Consider the following 20,993-nt stretch of genomic DNA (forward strand, 5'->3'; position numbering starts at 1 on the left):
CAACTACTAGTCCCTTCTGGTGGTCCCCCACAGCTATAAATAGTGCTCGGTGACAATGCAGTCATGGAGCACACACACACACTACTAGCATCGAGGCACAGAAAGATTCATTTACTGATAAGAAACACTGCAATGCAAGAGAATGGAATAATGTCCTTCACTGATCCCAAGGGCAACCCACCCTTAAGCAGAGACCTCAGCAATGCAGAGGACATCAACATATGATCTGAATATGCTTTTAATGTTGTAACAGACGCCCTTGAAGAAAATATCTGGATTAGAGATATACGTACAGGGGTGAAAAAAACAGAAACAAATCTCAACCACCTCAAAAGGCTGTTATTGGGATCATCAAATGGTTGCAGAAGGGAATACGGCGGCACAGCACAACTCCAGAGACCCTGGTTCGATCCTGACTACGGGTGCTGTCTTGTACGGAGTCTGTACGTTCTCCCTGTGACTGCGTGGGTTTTCTCCGGCTGCTGTGGTTTCCTCCCACATTCCGAAGATGTGCAGTTTTGTAGATAAATTGGCTTCTGTAAATTATCTCTAGTGTTTCTGATAGATCTAGTGTTGGGGGTGATCTCTGGTGAGTGTGAACTCAGCAGGCCGTGGAGAACTGTTTCCATGCTGTATCTCTAAACTAAACTAAAGGCCGTTTTGCTCATTATGGTCCCTATGTGCAAGTAACTCCTTCACGAAAGGCAAAATGGAACCCGCTTTCACCATACACCAGGCAGCATGGTACAGTTTTTTTTTGCAGATCGCTGGTTTTGTAGATTGTCTACGAAATTTGAATAAACCTCCCGTTAACTTTTATTTTTACCGAGAATCGAAATTATTTTTAGGAACGAGCCCGGATTTTTCTGGCAAGGTCGAGTGAAACTCTGCAAATTCAACCCTCCTTTATCTCGTTTGGTATTTTCAGCGCACAGAGCCAGAGCAGCCTTTATCAGAGTGGCACCCTATTATATTCGGTGATTTATTTATCTTGGTGGGAATTACCGGATTCATGAGATGTGACTCAGCCCATTTCTCAGCTGGTATCTGGCTGGGTTTGACTTGTTGAGACGCTTGCATGTAATCATTAACTGGCAGTGATTATCAGATCATACTGAGAGCCCCATGCAGTGAATCTTACAGTAAAAGGCAATATATCATTAGCGAGATTAGGTTTAGAAAAGTGTAGTGTTGGAGTCTAATTTGAAAGGGGTGCTTTGGGTTGGATGGGGCTCAGAGGTAATTAGCCAAGTTGATTCTATGAAGACTCTTTGAAGCAAAACCTTGATGTTAGCATCTTGGATGATCTATCCTGGGACAAGCACATAGGGATGGCACGGTGGTGAAGTGGTAGAGCTGCTGCCCGACAGCGCCAGAGACCCGGGTTCGATCCTGACCTCGGGTGCTGCCTATACGGAGTTTGTACGTTCTCCCCGTGGCCTGCGTATGTTTTCTCCAAGATCTTTGGTTTCCTCCCACACTCCAAAGACGTACATGTTTGTAGGTTAATTGGCTTGGTGTAATTGTAAATTGTCCCTAGCGAGTGTGTGGGACAGTGTTAGTGTGCGGGGATCGCTGATCGGCGCAGACTCGGTGGGCCGAAGGGCCTGTTTCTGCGCTGTATTTCTAAACTAAAATCGCAGTCCAGAAGAGGGCATACCAGTGCCTCTATTTTCCCACAAGTTTAAGGAGGTTGTGCTACTCAAACAAACTTCTACAGATGTACTGTGGAAAATATCCTGCCTTGTTGCATCAGGGTTGGGTACAGCAAATTCAACGCGCAGGAACACAAGAGAGTGGTGGACACAGCCTGGCCCACCATGGGCACTGCCTTTCCCACGATCAGTTGCATCTACAATGAGGCAGTGCCTCAAGAGGGCAGCGTCCAGGATCAACCATGGGCAGGACAGACACAAGCCCAGAGCCCCACACCACCAAATTCATAAGGTCATAAGTGAAGAGGAGCAGAATGAGGACATTCGGCCCATCAAGCCTACTCCGCCATTCCATCAAGGATGATCTATCTCTCCCTACTAAATCCATTCTCCTGCCTTCTCCCCATAACCCCTGACACCTGGGCTAATCAAGGGCAGCTACATTGCTACAACCACCAGGTTGTTGAACCGACTTGCACAATCCTACCAACAACCTCTGGAGAACGGTCCTGAGCTACTATCTACCAAACTGGAGACCCTTGGACTATTATTGATCGGACTTTGCACTAAATGGTATTCACGTTATTCCCTTTATCATGTGTCCGTACACAGTGGGCACCTTGGTACACGCGACAATAAACTAAACTCAAACTCAGACAAACTCCTACCTCAGCAAAGAGAACAATACAAACCACCTTTTGCATGACATTATTTTTGCAATTGTGTATTTGCACTAATATCTTGCGCTGCACTGTCTTTTTCTTTTCACTGTCTTGTATAAGTTATGTGCAAGTTTATCTCATGTGAGAAGATTGAGGGGGGATCTTATAGAAACTTACAAAATTCTTAAGGGGTTGGACAGGCTAGATGCAGGAAGATTGTTCCCGATGTTGGGGAAGTTCAGAACAAGGGGTCACAGTTTAAGGATAAGGGGGAAATCTTTTAGGACAGAGATGAGAAAAACATTTATCACACAGAGAGTGGTGAATCTCTGGATTTCTCTGCCACAGAAGGTAGTTGAGGCCAGTTCATTGGCTATGTTTAAGAGGGAGTTAGATGTGGCCCTTGTGGCTAAAGGGATCAGGGGGTATGGAGAGAAGGCGATGGATGGGATACTGACTTGGATGATCAGCCATGATCATATCGAATGGGGGTGCAGGCTCGAAGGGCCGAATGGCCTACTCCTGCACCTATTTTCTATGTTTCTATGTTTCTATTATTGTTATCATTGCATAATTACAGTTTGCTTGTTTTTTTTATGTGTATGTATGTGTGCGTGTGTATATATGGATATAGGAAGGAACTGCAGATGTAAGTAAGCATCTCTGGGGAGACCCTTCTTCAGACTCGAGCCAAAATGTCACACATTCCTTCTCTCCAGAGATGCTCCCTGACCCGCTGAGTTACTCCAGCATTTTGTGTCTATCTTCCTATATATATATAGATATTTATGTATATGTGCAAGTATGTGAGTATGTATGTCTGTTTATATAAAGCACACAGAACTTTTTTCTAATTTGTTATATTGTTTACACTAGGGTACTATGTTTATACATTCTGTGGTGCTGCTGCAATTAAGAATTTCATTGTTCTATCTGCGACACATAACAATAAAACATTCTTGACTCTTGAAAATCAGATGTTCTTTGCTTAATGCCTTTGATAAACAGCTTAAGTGCAACTCCCTGAGTCCGCAGGTTATTAGTAAGTGATGCTCATTGCTAATTCTGGTTAAGATACTATTCATCGCTTCACTGGTGACTGAGGTTGAAATAATGAGATGACAATTAAATTGTTTGAATTGATTTGCTCTTGTGGTTGGGGCACTTCTGGGCAATCATTTAAATATTTACACATGAATGGGTGACCGTGTTTAGATCAGAAGCTAATAATATGTTATGAATTGCAGATGACATTAATGTAGGTGGTGTCATAGACAGAGAAACATAGAAACATAGAAAAATAGGTGTTGGGGTAGGCCATTCGGCCCTTCGAGCCAGCACCGCCATTCAATATGATGTTGGCTGAACATCTAAAAATCAGTATCCCGTTCCCGCCTTTTCCCCATATCCCTTGATTCCTTTATCCCCAAGAGCTAAATCTTGAAAACAGCCAGTGAATTGGCCTCCACTGCCTTCTGTGACAGAGAAGATGTTCTTCAAGAGTTACAATGGGATCCTGATCTGTTGGGCAAGTGGACTGAGGATGACTGATGGATAATTTAGATGACAAAAAAATGCTGGGGTAACTCAGCGGGTCAGGCAGCATCTTTGGAGAAAAGGAGTAGGTGACATTTTGGGTCGAGTCCCATCTTCAGACTGAGAGTCAGTAGAGAGGGAAACGAGAGATATGAAGAGGTACAAATAACAAACAAATGAAAGATATGCAGAACGACAAATCAAAGCCAGCAACACTGATCAAGGAAAGGTGGAGCCCACAATGGTCCATTGTTGGCTGTGCAGAAGATGACAACAAGTGGATACAGACAGTGAAACAGTGAAACTAAGCAGGACAACGGTGAAACTAATAGGATGACTAGGGTGGGGCAGGGACGGAGGGAGAGGGAGAGCAAGAGTTACTTGAAGTTAGAGGAATCAATATTCATGCTGCTGGATTGTAAGCTGCCCAAGTGAAATGTGAGGCGCTGTTCCTCCAATTTGAGTGTGGCCTCACTCTGACAGTGGAGGAGGCCCAGCTAAAGAGTTTGGCAACTGGGAGATTGTGTAGGCCAAGGAGGACTGAGCGGAGGTGTTCAGTCTGCGCTTGGTCTCGCCGATATATAGGAGTCCACACCTAGAACAGCGGACACAGTAGATGAGGTTGGAGGAGGTGCAATAGAACTTTGCCTCATCCAAAGTGTTACTCTGGCATTTTATGTCTATCTTGTGTGTAAACCTGCATCTGCAGTTCCTTCCTGCACATTGATTTAGGTAAGTGTGGGTTGTTGCATTTTGGGAAGTTAAACCAAGGCAGAACCTTCGCAGTGAACTGTAGGGCCTCGGGATGTGCTGCACAGCAGAGGGATCTAGTAGTACACTAGTAACCTTGTTCCTTGAAGGTGGTGTTACAGGTATATAGGGTGGCGATGAAAGCTTTGGCACATTGTCCTTCATCAGTCAGGGAATTGAGACTTTATGCTACAGTTGGCGAGTATTGCGTTCAGTTTTGGTCATCCTGCTGTAGGAAAAATGCCATTAAGCTGGAAAAGTTGCAGAAAATGGATACAAGGATGTTTCCCCGGGACTTGAGGACCTGAGCTATAGGGAGAGGTTGAGCTGGCTGGGACTTTATTCCTTGGAGCGCAGGAATCTGCAGGGTAATCTCAAGTCAAGCATCAAGAAAGTTTATTGTCATATGTCCCAGATAGGACAATGAAATTCTTGCTTTGCATCAGCACAATGGAACATAGTAGGCATGAAATCAGAACATATCATATCAGTGAGTCCATACACCATTATATAAATATATACATACCTCAATAAATAAGCAGATAAAGTGCAAATAAACAGATAATGGTCTATTCGTGTTCAGAGGTTTGTTTCAGTTGAGTTTAATAGCCTGATGACTGTGGGGAAGTAGCTATTTCTGAACCTGGATGTTGAAGTATTCAACATAGAAATTAGGTGCAGGAGTAGGCCATTCGGCCCTTCGAGCCTGCACCGCCATTCAATATGATCATGGCTGATCATCCAACTCTGTGGGGAAGTAGCTATTTCTGAACCTGGATGTTGAAGTATTCAGGCTCCTGTACCTTCTACCTGAAGGTAGTGGGGAGATGAGTGTGCGGCCAGGATGGTGTGGGTCCTTGATGATGCTGCCAGCCTTTTTGAGGCAGCGACTGTCAGATTATGAGGAGAATAGACAGGATGAATGCAGAGTAATTCTCCCAGGATAGGGGAATCAAAAACTCCAGGGCAGAAGTATTAAGACGAGAGGGGAAATATTTAATAGGAACCTGAGGAGCAACTGTTCCACAAAAGGGTGGTGGGTGTATAGAATGAGCTGCCAGAGGTAGTTGAGGCATGCACAATAACAGCGTTTAAAAGACATTTTTGTACAAGTTTACGTATAGGAAAGATTTAGAGGGATACGGGCCAAATGTTGATAAATGGGACGCATAGATGAGGCATCTTGGACGGCTACAATGATTTGGGCTGAAGATCCTGTTTCCGTGCTATCTCAGAAAATTAGGATTCCATCCATGAGCGAATGTGTAATAAACCTTGCAATATCAAACGAGGTTCCAGTAAATAGCCCATGATAATACATCATACTTCTTCTGAAAGATTTTCTCTTCATAGTATAGCTAACAGGAATACATATCAAAGGTACACAAACACTATCCGTGAGCACCTAACAATGGGAGGAATAATTCACACACCCGGGTAGACTGCATGGACTAAGCTGTAAATACAAAGGATACATTTTGAAGTCTGTCTAATGTAACTATTATTAACAGCGATTACACACAACGGTGAAGACAGATGCATTTTTGATTAAAATGGATTCAATATTTGGAGGAAATTTACTGCAAATTGGAGACATTATTGATGCAGGATAAGAAGGTCTGAGATGATAACTTTCAAATTTTAGTTTAAAGATACAGGGCGGAAACAGGCCCTTCGGCCCACCGAGTCAGCGCCGACCAGCGATCACCCCGCAAATTAACGCTATCTTACACACACTAGGGACAATTTACACATACACCAAGCCAATTAAACTACAAACCTGTACATCTTTGGAGTGTGGGAGGGAACTGAAGATCTCCACTGATGTTGCCCGTAATGGCCGCCTCGCCAGCAGTCTGTCTCAACCCTTCTCTGTTTTTATTATTTTAAGTATGTCTTGAATGTTTGTTTTAATGTCTCTTGGTATGTTTTACGTTGGGGGGGTGAGAGGGAAACTTTTTCCAGTCACTTTCCTTGACGGAGATGCAATTTTTCTCCGTGTCGCATCTCCGTCCCCCCCTGCGGCCTACAACGTGGAGTGGTGCGACCTTTCCTGGAGACCGGCCCAGAGCTTCAAGCCGCGGGCGCGGCGCGGACTTACCATAGCGGAGCCTGGCATCTTTTGGCGAGGATCGCCAGTGTTGGAGCTCCGACTGCGGGGCCTGTGTACTTTAACACTGTGAAGCGACTGACTCGTCAAAGTTTTGGTCATCCCGACGTGAGGGCTTGAACAGCGGACCGTCGGCAACGGCAAGTGCGGAGGGTTCAAGGCCCCGGCCACGGGTGAACAAAGGAGGAAGAAGATTGAACTTTATTGCCTTCCATCACAGTGAGGAATGTGGATTCCACTGTGGTGGATGTTTATGTTAAACTTTATTTTATGTGTTGTGTGGATTTTTGCTTTTCACTGAGCATGGCTATATGGTAACTCAAATTTCACTGTACCTTTATTGGTACATGTGACAATTAAATTGAATCTTGAATCTCGGAGAAAACCCATGCAGGTCACTGGGAGAACATACAAACTCTGTACAGACAGCACCCGTTGTCGGGATCGAACCCGGGTCTCCGGTGCTGCGAGCGCTGTAAGGCAGCAACTCTACTGCTGTGCCAGCGTACCGCCCAAAATAAGCCTCTGGTCACAGCATTGATGATCATTAGGCGACCTTGTATTCGGCTTGCTCCTGAATGTTGTCCTCACATCCTGTTTGTGAGAAGGCAGGGGTGACTAATACTCTTTCTGCGGTGAAGATGTTTTGCAGTAAATACCTGAGGGTAATGCTGAAAGATTGTGATCCCAACATCCAGTGTTAGGGGTTGTGAGTGTTGGGCCAAGTGATCTGGGAAAGCTAGGCTATACTTGCATGACTACATGACCATAAAACCCTGTTCCCAAACTGCAAGATCAATCATCCCAGGAATGAGTGGGTTAACATATGATGAGCCTTTGATGGCACTGGGCCTGCACTCGCTGGAGTTTAGAAAGATGAGGGGGGACCGCATAGAAACTTACCGAATCGTGAAAGGCCTGCATAGAGTGGATGTGGAGAGGATGTTTCCACTAGTGGGAGAGTCTAGGACAAAAGTTTACAGCCTCAGAATTAATTGAATAAACTTGAATTCAATTGAATTGCATACATTTTATTAGCCATGTATACATACAAGGAATTTGGCTTGGTGCTTTGCTCGCAAGTAGCAACACGATATACAGTACACAATTAAAAATAAAACATTATAATGTAAATATGTGAAGAATGAAATAAAATACCAGAGCAAAAGGAGGCTACAGATTTTTGGTTATTGAGCAGAGCTACTACTCGTGGAAAAAAAGCTGTTTTTATGTCTGGCTGTGGCAGCTTTGACAGTCCGGAGTCGCCTTCCAGAGGGAAGTGATTCAAAGAGTTTGTGGCCAGGGTGAGGGTCAGAGATGATCTTACCCGCTCGCTTCCTGGCCCTCGCAGCGTACAGTGTATGAATAAACCCGTATCGTATTGTATTGTATTGTATTGTATTGTATTGTATTGCATTGTATCAATGGAAGGAAGGTTGCGGCCAACAACCTTCTCGGCTGATCGAATGATGCACTGCAGCGTCTGGATGTCGTGCTTGGTGGCTGAGCCAAATCAGACCATGATAGAGAAGGTGAGGACAGACTCTATGATGGCAGTATAAAACTGGACCATCATTGCCTGTGGCAGATTGTGTTTTCTCAGCTGCCGCAGGAAGTACATCCTCTGTTGGGCCTTTTTGACAATGGTGGCTTCCCATTTACGGTCCCTGGAGATCATGGTTCCAAGGATCAATGACTCCACAGATGTGACTGTGAGTGGGGGGAGGGGACGGGCAGCTCCCCTAAAGTCTACTATCAATTCCACTGTCTTAAGAGCATTGAGCTCTAGGTTGTTGCGATGGCACCAGCTGTGACACTTCCTGTCTGTTGGCAGATTCCTCCCCATCCTGGATCAGGCCAATCAGGGTTGTGTCGTCCGCTAACTTGAGAAGCTTGACAGAGCTGTCTGTAGAGGTGCAGCCGTTGGTGTAGAGAGTGTAAAGGACAGGGGAGAGTACGCAGCCTTGCGGTGCTCCTATGGTGAGCGTTTGCGGGTTCGAGGTGTGCTTTCCCAGCCTCACATGCTGCTTCCTGTCTGTCAGGAAGTTGGTGCTCCACTGACAGAGGGGTTCAGGCACAGTCAACTGGGAAAGTTCCAAGTGTAGTAGCTCTGGCACAATGGTGTTGAATACAGAGCTAAAATCCACATACAAAATCCTTGCATAGGTTCCCTGGCGGTCTAGGTGCTGGAGGATGAAGGGAAGGCCTAGGTTGACTGCGTCATCCACAGATCTATTTGCCCGATATGCAAACTGCAGGGGGTCAAGCAGGGTGTTTCTGATATTTTTCAGGTGGGCCAGCACAAGTCTTTCCAGGGTCTTCATGATTACAGAGGTTAGTGCGAGAGGCCTGTAGTTATTAAGACCAGTAATCCTTGGCTTTTTGGGTACGGGAACAATAGTGGAGACTTTGAAGCAGTCAGGGACAGTACATGTTTGCAGGGACTGGTTGAAAATGTCTGTGTAGACTGGTGCCAGTTGTTCGGCACAGAGCTTTAGAGGAGGAATCTCCTGGAGATTTCCAGCTTTCCTGTCTCCTGAATAGCTTCTCCACCTCCTCAATTGCTATTGTTAGTGATGGAGAAGTGGCCAGGCTGATGTTGGGCAGCAAGGAGGGGGGTGGGTAGTGGAAGAGGGCCTTTGCAGACTGTAGTCAGGCTGTAAGTGGGTGTGAGGTGGTGATTGGGGAGGAGTGCGTGGGGGAGGGGGTTTTATGCTTCTGTCTATTGAACCTGCAGTAGAACTCGTTCAGGTCATTGGTCAGCTGACGATTGTCCAAGCAACGGGGGAGTTTCCTCTTGTAGCTGGTGATTTCTTGCAAGCCCTTCCACACTGAAGAAGAGTCACCAGCTGAGAACTTGCTCCTCAACTTCTCAGGGTACCTTTCCTTGGCAGCTCGGATTCCTCTTCTCAGCTTGTACTTGGAACTGCCTGTAGAGGTCTGCATCCCCGCTCCTGTAGGCTTCATCATTAGAATGGCGGAGCTGTCTGAGTTCTGCTGTAAACCAGAGCATTTCCCCTTCACAGATGCTGCCTGACATGCTGGGTATTTTCAGCAACTCCAGCATATTCCTTTGGCATTACAAATGTATCTTTAGTTCACTTGGAGGACTGATTTTTTTCAGCTTTTCTCCTCATTTTCCAGTCAAAGGAGGACCTCCCACAGGATACTCTAACTTTGTCAGCGCCCTTTATGTGGCAACTATTGGCATACCTTGGGTGTGCAAGCAAAGAATTTCACTGTGACTTGTCACATGACAATAAAGTGTTCAATTTAATACAATTCAATTTGAAATTAAGTTCTGCAGGTTTAGCATTAATTGTCACTGTGTGGTTTTATCAGCTGAAAATTGTGATTATCATAAAGCAGGCCGCATTTAGGGTAATGTGTTCAGTTCGAGGCACCATATTACAGGAAGGATGTTGTCAAGCTGGAAAGGGTACAGAGGATTTACAAGGATGTTGCCAGGACTTGAGGGTCTGTGCTATAGGGAGAGGTTGATTAGGCTGGGACTGTATTCCTCGGAGCGCAGGAGGATGAGAGATGACCTTATGGAGGTATGTAAAATCATGAGAGGAATAGATTGGGTAGATGCACAGAGTCTCTTGCCCAGAATAGGGAAATCAAGAACCAGAGGATATGGGTTTTAGGTGAAGGGGGAAAGATTTAATAGGAATATGAAGGGTAACTTTTACATACAAAGGGTGGTGGGTGTATGGAACGTGGTGGCAGAGGAGGTAGTTGAGGCAGGGACCATCACAATGTTTATCAACATTTAGACAGGTACATGGATAGGACAGGATTAGAGTAATGTGTATTGTAACTGTAATTTTTAACATTAAAAAAAAAAACATTTTTAATATTTAATATAATCTTTAAACATCTTCTTCACCATTTTGCCTTTATAGATATGTATATAGCACCGCAGAATTGTGCACCTATCCCCCCTTCTTCTCCCTTTTGTTTTTGTTTTCTGTTTCTTGTTTTTTGTACTAAATTATATGTATGCACTGAGTACGAGCAGCTTTTAATTTCATTGTACATGTATAGTGACAATAAATGGCATATCTATCTATCTATCTATCTATCTATCTATCTATCTATCTATCTATCTATCTATCTATCTATCTATCTATCTATCTATCTATCTATCTATCTATCTATCTCTATCTCTATCTATATCTAGAGGGATATGGGTCAAACACAGGCAGGTGGGACTAGTGTAGATGGGACATGTTGGTTGGTGTGTGCAAGTTGGGGTGAAGGACCTGTTTCCATGCTGTATTGAATCAATGGCACTATTTTCCAAGTGGTCTTTTGGGGTGATTTTCTTTTAGGTTTTGGCAACCCTAAAAATATTTAACCATGACTTATACAAAAAGTAATCATTCACAAAACAGTGAAAAGGCAACACAATCATATTCTATAGTCTTTGACAGCAAGTAGCGATCTCTGTGAGGCTCCAAACTGCATTCAGTCAGAAAGTAAAAAGGATACAAGTCTCAGATGGAGTCCTACGTATATAATAACAGTTAGTTTACATCAGAGGAATTCACTGTATGAATTATTTCAAGGCATTTCCAGGCGGGAATGCATTTCAAGGCATTGTCGAAATCCACATTTACACAATGGAAAGAGTCCCCATTGAGCAAGAGTTTGCAAATTGAGGCCTGCTCAAATTTCTGATCTGTATACTTTTCCAGTTCAAACGTGGAATATAATACAATATCCATACACATGAGAGTGGGGTAGAACAGCAGTGAAGCAACAGGAACACCAGAGGCATAGAGTGGACGGCAAACCGAGAGATAGACAGATGAAAACACAAAGGATTTGAATGGAAACAAAGCATAGCGGATGGTAACAGGAAAGGTGGAATCTTCAAAACCACTCTCGGACATTATGCCACTGAATCGGTTACAGATTTGAAAGTCATTCCAAATATTATGTCTTATTCCCTTTGTTAAAGAATGGAATGAAATCATGTGAAGTTCATCTGTAGGCACTAAAAGCATTCAGAGATGCAATGCAAATAGTACAACACTTAGACTGAACAATGCACTGACAGCACACCATAAGGAAAGCTTCATTCAAGGATTGCTTGGGCTATGTTCAAGCTTATTTCTATGCAGAAAGAGGTGTTATTCTTCAGGAATTGGTCCTTCTCATTGCATGGCTTCTTGCTGTGGACTCGGGTATCCCAGTGGGATAATACTTTCATATTAATACGAATATATATTTAAGATTTGTTTTTTAAATGATATGGTAGAGTCACAGAGTCATACAACGTGGATGCAGGTTCTTCGGCCCCTCTTGCCTGTACTGACCAAGGTGCCCCATTTACACCAGCTCCACCTGCTCATATTTGGCCCATATCCCTCTAAACCTTTGTGTGAAAAATTGAATCTTTCCCCCTTCACGTTGAATCCGCTGGCAATTAAACTACTCACTCGCACGTCTTTGGGATGTGGGAGGAGACCGGTGCACCTGGAGGAAACACGCGCGGTCACAGGGAGAACGTGCAAACTCCACACAGAAAGTGCCCGAGGTCAGGCTTGAACCCGGTTCTCTGGCGCTGTGAGACTGTAATTCCCTACCTGTCTGATGGCCTTTTATTTTTTTTTAAGAAAACTGAACTCTAGTAACATTTATTCAATTGCAAAATAAAACACTGCTGCCTGCTGTGAGGGTGAACAGTAGCTTTCCAATTTTAAGTTGATCTCCGTCCCATGACAATTGTAGAGAAAGATAATTAATGATTTGAACTGGAACTAATTATTTGCTACACTACACATTTTCCAGTTCTGCTTAGGTTTTACCTTTTTTTTCCCAATAAACTCCACTGCTGTTTTGTAACCAAGATCAATTATTCAAAGTTTACCAATCCGACGTGGGGTGAGTGGGCTCAGAATGTGTGATCGCTGCATCCAATTTCCTTCAGCGAATACTCTCCCTATTAACAGGCGGGAGGCGTTTGGCTAGCTGGGGGATTTACAGTGCTCTCCAAAATGTTTGGGACAAAGACCCATCATTTATTTACTTGCCTCTGTACTCCACAATTTAAGACTTGTAGTAGAAAACAATCACATGTGGTTAGACTGCACATTGTTAGATTTTATTAAAGGCCATTTTTATATATTTGGTTTCACCATGTAGAAATTACAGCAGTGTTTATACGTAGTCCCCCCATTTCAGTTCACCATAATCTTTGGGACACATGGCTTTGCACGTGTTTGCAATTGCCAAGGTGTGTTTAAATGCCTCCTTAATGCAGGTATAAGAGAGCTCTCAGCACCTAGTCTTTCCTCCAGTCTTTCCATCACCTTGGAAACTTTTATTGCTGTTTGTTAACATGAGGACCAAAGTTGTTTCAATGAAAGTCAAAGAAGCCATTATGAGTCGGAGAAACATGAATAAAACTGTTATAGACATCAGCCAAACCTTCGGCTTACCAAAATCAATTGTTTCGAACATTAAGAAGAAAGAGAGCACTGGTGAGCTTACTAATCGCAAAGCGACTGGCAGGCCAATGAACAGAAATACAGAGGCTACATTACAAGATGCAAACCACTGGTTAGCTCCAAAAATAGGATGGCGAGGTTACAGTTTGTCAAGATGGACAGATGAGACGAAGATTTACTTATATCAGAGTGATGGCAAGAGCAAAGTATGGAGGAGAGAAGGAACTGCCCAAGATCCAAAGCATACCACCTCATCTGTGAAACACGGTGGTGGGGGTATTCTGGCCTGGGCATGTATGGCTGCTGAAGGTACTGGCCCACATCTTCATTGATGATACAACTGCTGATGGTGGTAGCACAATGAATTCTGAGGTGTATAGACACATCCTATCTGCTCAAGTTCAAACAAATGCCTCAAAACACATTGGCCGGCAGTTCATTCTACAGCAAGACAATCATCCAAAACATACTGCTAAAGCAACAAAGGATTTTTTCAAAGCTAAAAAATGGGCAATTCTTGAGTGGCCAAGTCAGTCACTTGATCTGAATCCAATTGAGCATGTCTTTTATATGCTGAAGAGAAAACTGAAGGGGACTAGCCTCCAAAATAAGCATAAGCTAAAGATGGCTGCAATACAGGCCTGGCAGAGCATCACCAGAGAAGACATCCAGCAACTGGTGATGTCCATGAATCACAGACTTCAAGCAGTCATTGCATGCAAAGGATATGCAACTAAATACTAAGCATGACTACTTTCATTGACATGACATTGCTGTGTCCCAAACATTATGGTGCCCTGAAATTGGGGGACTATGTATTAACACTGCTGTAATTTCTACATGGTGAAACCAAAATGTATAAAAATGGCATTTATTAAAATCTGACGATGTGCACTTTAACCGCATGTGATTTTTTTTCTATTACAAATCTCAAATTGTGGAGTACAGAGGCAAATAAATAAATGATGGGTCTTTGTCCCAAACATTATGGAGGGCACTGTATCCTGGAAGCAAACTCTGCAAGCTTGGATAGAGTAGGAAAAATCTGTTTTAATATATACCGACGAAAGTAAATAAAAAGCAAGCGAGACTGTCAACAATATCATGGGGGCAAACTTGATATAAATTAAACAGGCAATTTTGATTATCTCAGTGTGTGGGAAGGTGTACACCTTTTCTTGCAGATTTAGCTCAGCAGAGCTTGAGGGAAGTTCAGACCCTCTCTCATTAATCGGGTTTTGCTAATACACTCCTGAATCAATCATCTCTTTCACGCCCACTTCCCACAAGGGCTGTCACATACCCTTAACTCTTGCCTCATTCGGTTATTCTATTATTGCACTGTAGTATTTCTCTCGGGCAGCTTACACTCCAGTGGTGTGAATATTGACTTCTCCAACTTCAAGTAACCCTTGCTTTCCCTCTCTCTCCATCCCTCCCCTTCCCAGTTCTCCGACCAGTCTGACTGTCCCCCGATGACATTGCATCGCTGTTTGCTTTGTTGTCACCTTCTCCTAGCTAGCAATGATCATTTTCCTTGATCTCCATCTCTTCAGATGTTTCCTTTTCACACCTTACCCTTCCTTATCTCTGCATCTCCCTCTCCCCTGACCCCTCAATCTGAAGGAGGGTCTCGACCTGAAACATCACCCGTTCATTCTCTCCAGAGATGCTGCCTGTCCCACGGAGTTACTCCGGCATTTTGTGTATGCCTTCGGTGCAAACCAACATCTGCAGTTCCTTCCTACACATCACACTGGAATTTTTTTTGCGCAACTTCTGATCTGCAGTTTTGCATTTGTCTTTGCATTTATTGTCGCATCAATCACAGCCGTGCACATTGTTTACTCTGTGAGGTTCATGCGAACTAGGAATTTCATTGCACCCTTCTGTAGATGACAATAAACCAACCTGTAATCTGTCATCTGCTTTGATTAGAACACAGAACATGGAACACTACAGCACAGACGGCTGTGGAGGGTGAAGTTGTGCAAATAGAAATACCCCAGTGCGATGTGTAGGAAGGAACTGCAGATGCTGGCTTGCCACAAAGAGAATGGAAGGTAATTTTATACTTTAGATAGATACAGCACCGAAACAGGCCCTTCGGCCCACCGAGTCCACACGGCCCAGCGATCAACCCGTACACTAGCACGCTCCAACACACTATGGGCAATTTACAATTTTACCAAAAGCCAATTAGCCTCCAAACCTCCAAAGGCCCCTGAGGTGTTGCTTTTCGTTGCCGTGACAACCAGGCAGATCCACACTCTAATTCCATCTACTGCTAACAAGGATTGACTTCGAGGCAGCTCAGTTTCTTTAAGTGTGTTACGGTGGGCCGCTAATGAAAACCCCTTTAAACAAATTCAAACTAAGAGAGTTTTCATTTTCTGACAAAATAGCATGAGCGGCAGTGAAGCTTAAGAGAATGAGCTGCCAGAGAGAATCATGACTCACTACAGAACAAGTGAAACACTGCTAAATCTGGAGCGCCAGGGAGTACAGCAACGGACAGCACTAATCAAGAGAGTGTGTCGCTGCCAAGGGGGACTTCATTCCAGTTTATTACTGCATGCCTGGAGTAAATACAGTTAAGTTGTTGCTTGTAGCTTCAACGTCTCCGAGATTTCATCTTCAATTCCCTGATTTTCACTGATAACCCGGTATGTTTGCTGGTTTGTTTCACGTCTGTCCTTTTCCTTCAGGGATCATTCTAAGAGTTTCCTGTGGCCCAGATTTAACCCTCCTGTGCTGCAGTCTTTGCTTTGAGTTTAGTTTATGGTCACACGTACCGAGGTACAGTGAAAAGTTTTTGTTGCGTGCTAACCAGTCGGTGGAAAAGACAATACATGATTACAATGGACAATGCAAGATTACATTAGAGATACAGCGCGGACAGACACTGTACCTTCGGCCGACTGAGTCCACACCGTCCAGTGATCACCCCGTACACTAGCACTATCATACACACTAGGGACAATTTGCAATTGTTTTACCAAAGCCAATGAACCTACAAGCCTGCATGTCTTCGGAATATGGGAGGAATCCGGAGCATCCGGAGAAAACCCATGCGGTCGCAGGGAGAACGTACAAAGTCCGTACAGAGCGCACCCGTAGTCAGGATCGAACCCGGGTCTCCAGGGCTGTAAGGCAGCAACTCTACAGCTGCACCACCGTGCCGCCCCATTTTGAAAAGCAAGGGGATTCCTCGGGGATTAATAAAGAATCTGGAGATAGACAGGCACAGAAAGCCAGCATAAATAACTCAGCGGGTCAGGAAGCATCTCTGGAGAAAGGGAATAGGCGACGTTTCGGGTCGAGACGCTTCTTGATGCAGGAAGATTGTTCCCGATGTTGGGGAAGCCCAGAACTAGAGGTCACAGTTTAAGGATAAGGAGGAAGTCTTTTAGGACCGAGATGAGAAAAAATTTTTCACACAGAGAGTGGTGAATCTGTGGAATTCTCTGCCACAGAGGGTAGTTGAGGCCAGTTCATTGGCTATATTTAAGAGGGAGTTAGATGTGGCCCTTGTGGCTAAGGGGATCGGGGGTATGGAGAGAAGGCAGGTACGGGATACTGAGTTGGATGATCATATTGAATGGCGGTGCAGACTCGAAGGGCCGAATGGCCTACTGCTGCACCTATTTTCTATGTTTCTATGTTTCTTCACACCCGAAACGTCAGCTATTCCTCTTCTCCAGAGATGCTGCCTGACCCGCCAAGTTACTCCAGCTTTTTGTGTCTGTCTTTGGTTTAAACCAGCATCTGCAGTGCCTCCCTGCACACAAAGCGTCTGGTGTTAGTATTCCAGTTGGGCCAACCATTATCTTCATGAATGAGAGAGCAGGCCTGAAGGGCTGAATGGCCTGCTCCAGTACCTAATACTCTAGCAGCACGTAGCTGATGTGCGAGGCAATGATGTGCCGGGCATGTTCTAGCCATGAGTTTTATATTCAGATATTTGGTCAGGTATTACTCTCTGCAGTTGGAATCTGACCTTTAGAGGTTTGTTTTCCAACGCTGCTCTGTCTCTTCACATACCAGTTCACTCATTTTGTTCTCCTGTCAGATCCCTCTGCTTCGACAATACAACACAGAGGCTTGAATCCCACATATCATTTATCTCAGAGAAAGAAAAATATATTAAACTTACGCCCTGGAACGTGACAAGAGAGGTTATGTTGCAATTCATCCTAAAACCAATCCGGTCTGATATTCTTAATGCAACCACTTTAATTTAGTTGAGTTTAGAGATTTAAACAGGCCCTTTGGCCCACTCTAACACTAGTCTACACACAGTAGGGATAATTTGCCATTATACCAAACCAATTCACCTGCAAACCCGTACATCTTTGGAGTGTGGGAGGATACCGGAGATCCAAGAGAAAACTCCAGTCAAGTCACGGGGAGAACGTACACATGGAATTCACGGGGAGAACGTACACAAACTCCGTACCGACAAGCACTCGTAGTCAGGATCGAACCCGGATCCCTGGTGCTGTAAAGGGCCTGTCCCACTTTCACGACTTAATTCAAAACCTCTGCCGAGTTTAAAGGACCTAAAAAAAAAATCAAGATGGTGGTACTCTACGAACTCCTACGACCTTCCACGACTATGTTCACGAACTCCTACGAGTATGTCTGCGAATTCCCACGACTATTTCGATGCCCTCCTTACGAGCAAAAAGCTGCAATTTCTTTCATCCCAACCATTTTTTTACTCGTGGATATTTTTTATCGGGCTGGAAAAAACGTCCCGACTTACCCAATGCCACGAGTACCTACGCTGGCATAACGGGCCGCTACGATGTATCTACGTACTCCTACGGACTCGTTACGAACATTCTGCGAGTTTGAATCAATGGGAAAACTCGGGATAATTTGTGAATTACCTCGTGAAAGTGGGACGGGCCCTTCTGGCAGCAACGCTATCGCGCGCATTAGGGGAAAAATCCAGACGGATTTCAGCGTTTGTGTTTTGGTGGTGCAGACTGGCTACACAGCCATGGTTCCCAATTCTCCCAGACATGGTGGGTGGAAACACTATGGTATTCCCCAGTCATTAGTAGGGTTGCTTCGCCACCCGTGCATTTTGTGTCAATCCTTTGTATGTTATTGAATGTTTGAGACCGAGGGTAAAATTGGAGGCGACCTCACCTGCCAATAACTCATTGAGGGGTTAACACCGAGGAGATTGCTGTCTGACTTGAACATTATAACATCAGACAGAGGGGGAGGTAGCAGACACAGAGCAGGCGGCTGGACTGAATGTGAAGAACATTTCAAACGATGGTGTAGTCTTGTTTGCGATAACCATCAGTAGTTTCCTCGCCATCATTCTTCCTGTATTCCTGTGGATGTAGTTGAGCCAAACAGATAAAGAGCTTGCAGCTCAGTCATTATCTCGCCAGAGCTGGCTGGTGGGTGACGTATTCTCCACTAATGTCACACCCACGTTAAAGTCGCTGGAGACTAAGTATTCAGCCCAGGCAGCAGCCACACAATCACACTGTTTTAAGTGGCCCGCCAGAGTCTTGCAGGTTTAGAATCTATGCAAGGACGTTGCAGAAGGTCGGAAATGTAAGTTGATACTATCAGGATGTGCTTAACTGATCTGAAATGGTGGGAACATTGCTGCTGCTGCCTCATAGCTCCAATAATCCAAGTTTCAATCTGATGGCGCAGTGGTAGAATAGCCTCCCTTCAGCGCTGGAGACCTGGGTTCGATCCTGACTACAGATGCTGCCTGTTTGTACGTTCTTCCTGGGACCGTGTGGGTTTTCTCTGGGTGCTCAGGTTCCAGACAACACTCCAAAGACGTACAATAGGTTAATTGGCTTCAGTAAATTGTCCCTCGTAGGATAGAACTAGTGTACGGGTGATTGTTGGTCAGCGTGGACTTAGTGGGGCGAAGGGCCTTTTTCTGTGCTGTATGTCTAAACTAATCTGAACTAAACTGAATTCTGGTGCTATGTGTGTGTGTGTTTTACTCAGATGAAGATCTCGGAGAAAACCCACGCAGGTCACAGGGAGAACGTACAGACTCTGTACAGACAGCACCTGTGGTCAGGATCGAACCCAGGTCTCTGGCGCTGTAAGGCAGCAACTCAACCACTGCGCCACTGTGCTGCTCACTATATGCCCCATTAATCTTCAACTGCAGCCTGCCCTCATTGGCGTCCTTCTGCCTCTGCAAGAATGCTGCACTCAGCTGACAGTGTATTTATTCATGTGTGAGTATATTTATACAATGGTATATGGACACACTGATCTGTTTTGTAGTCATGCCTACTATGTTCTGTTGTGCTGAAGCAAAGCAAGAATTTCAATGTCCTATCGGGGCCACATGACAATAAACTCTCTTGAATCTTGAATCTTGTAAAGTTTTCTTTGTTTCATGAAGCCCCTTTATTTGCAAGTTTAAACCAGTGACAGTTTTCCCGTACACTAGAGACAAATAATATTTCCAAAATAGTCCAATTATGAAACTCTCACTTAAAACGCAAAGAGCACCATGACTATTTTAAGCAGCTGAGTAAAAATAAACCTCGACTTACAATTTAAAAGACTATGATTAATCCTGCCTGTGAAGGCCCTGCAATCAGTTTTTCATTCTTCGGCAGAGTGTGATTATCTTAATGACGCAGGAATCTAAACGCAACTGGTAACAATTATAAGAGGCTGCAGGAGAGATTATTCAGTTTCTGAAATATGTTGGTTGCAAATATAATCTACTGTAGATGCCGGGAATGTGAACTAAAACAGTACATGCTGGAAATACTCAATAAGGCAGGCAGCACCTGCTGAGGAAGAAACGTGTCAGGTCAATGACTTTCCATGAAACGTGGGAACCATTAAAAAACATTTTACGATGGTGAGAAGGAGGGCAAGGGGAAGTAGGGGGAAGGTACACAAAATTGCTGGAGAAACTCAGCGGATGCAGCAGCATCAATGGAGCGAAGGAAATAGGCAAGGTCTCGGGGCGAAACCCTTCTTCAAAATAGGGGGAATTCGGGGCAGCACTGTGGCACAGCGATAGAGTTGCTGCCTCACAGCGCCAGAGACCCGGGTTCGATCCTGACTACGTGTGCTGTCTGTACGGAGTTTGTACGTTCTCCCCGTGACATGCGTGGGCTTTTTCTCATGTGCTCTGGTCTCCCTCCACATGCCAAAGACGAGCAGGTTTGTAGGTTAATTGGCTTCCTAAAAATTGTAAATTGTCCCTAGTGTGTAGGATAGTGCTAGTGTTCAGGTCATTGTTGCTTGGTGTAATGGCAATTTTTCCAGTACCTTTTCCAGTTGCCATTACTACACAGTCAAGTAGGAGTGATCTTACGCAGACCTAATAGAACAGTCGTTTTATCCAGTTGGACAGACAGCACCCGAAGTCAGGATCGAACCCAGGTCTCTGGCGCTGTTAGGCGAAACTCTACCGCGCTGCCCCACTCTACCTGACTTTAAACAGATGCAAGCTTCCTTTCAATGGCACAGTGACCTGTAAAATTGTCAGCCACTATTATTTTCATTTAAATTCACTGCATGCTGGTTATTTCAAAAATGAAAATGTATTCACAGCAATTTCTACACCAAGACCCCTAAGCTGTGAGTGTGGTCTGATCCAACGCAATGCGTCAGGGTGGTTGCTGCCTCTGCTGAAGTGTTGCTGCTGCTGTTGTTCTCTGGTAATTTATGTGGGGGGGGGGGGATATTCCCAAGACTCTCACATTGCGTTACATAAATCAGGCCGAAATCTCCGCACTCCCCACTTGCCATGGCTGTATTAAAATTGGCCAGGGTTCATCGTTCTCTCAATTGG

The 20,993-nt window shown here is 44.5% G+C and overlaps 1 pseudogene; it reads right to left on the minus strand.

The window, feature by feature from the left end:
* LOC129700583 (zinc finger protein 276-like) overlaps window positions 1–20,993 on the minus strand; it is a 110,425-nt pseudogene that overhangs the window by 16,464 nt on the left and 72,968 nt on the right.

This window comes from Leucoraja erinacea, chromosome 9, assembly GCF_028641065.1.
Source record: "Leucoraja erinacea ecotype New England chromosome 9, Leri_hhj_1, whole genome shotgun sequence".
NCBI classification, from domain to species: Eukaryota; Metazoa; Chordata; class Chondrichthyes; order Rajiformes; family Rajidae; genus Leucoraja; species Leucoraja erinaceus.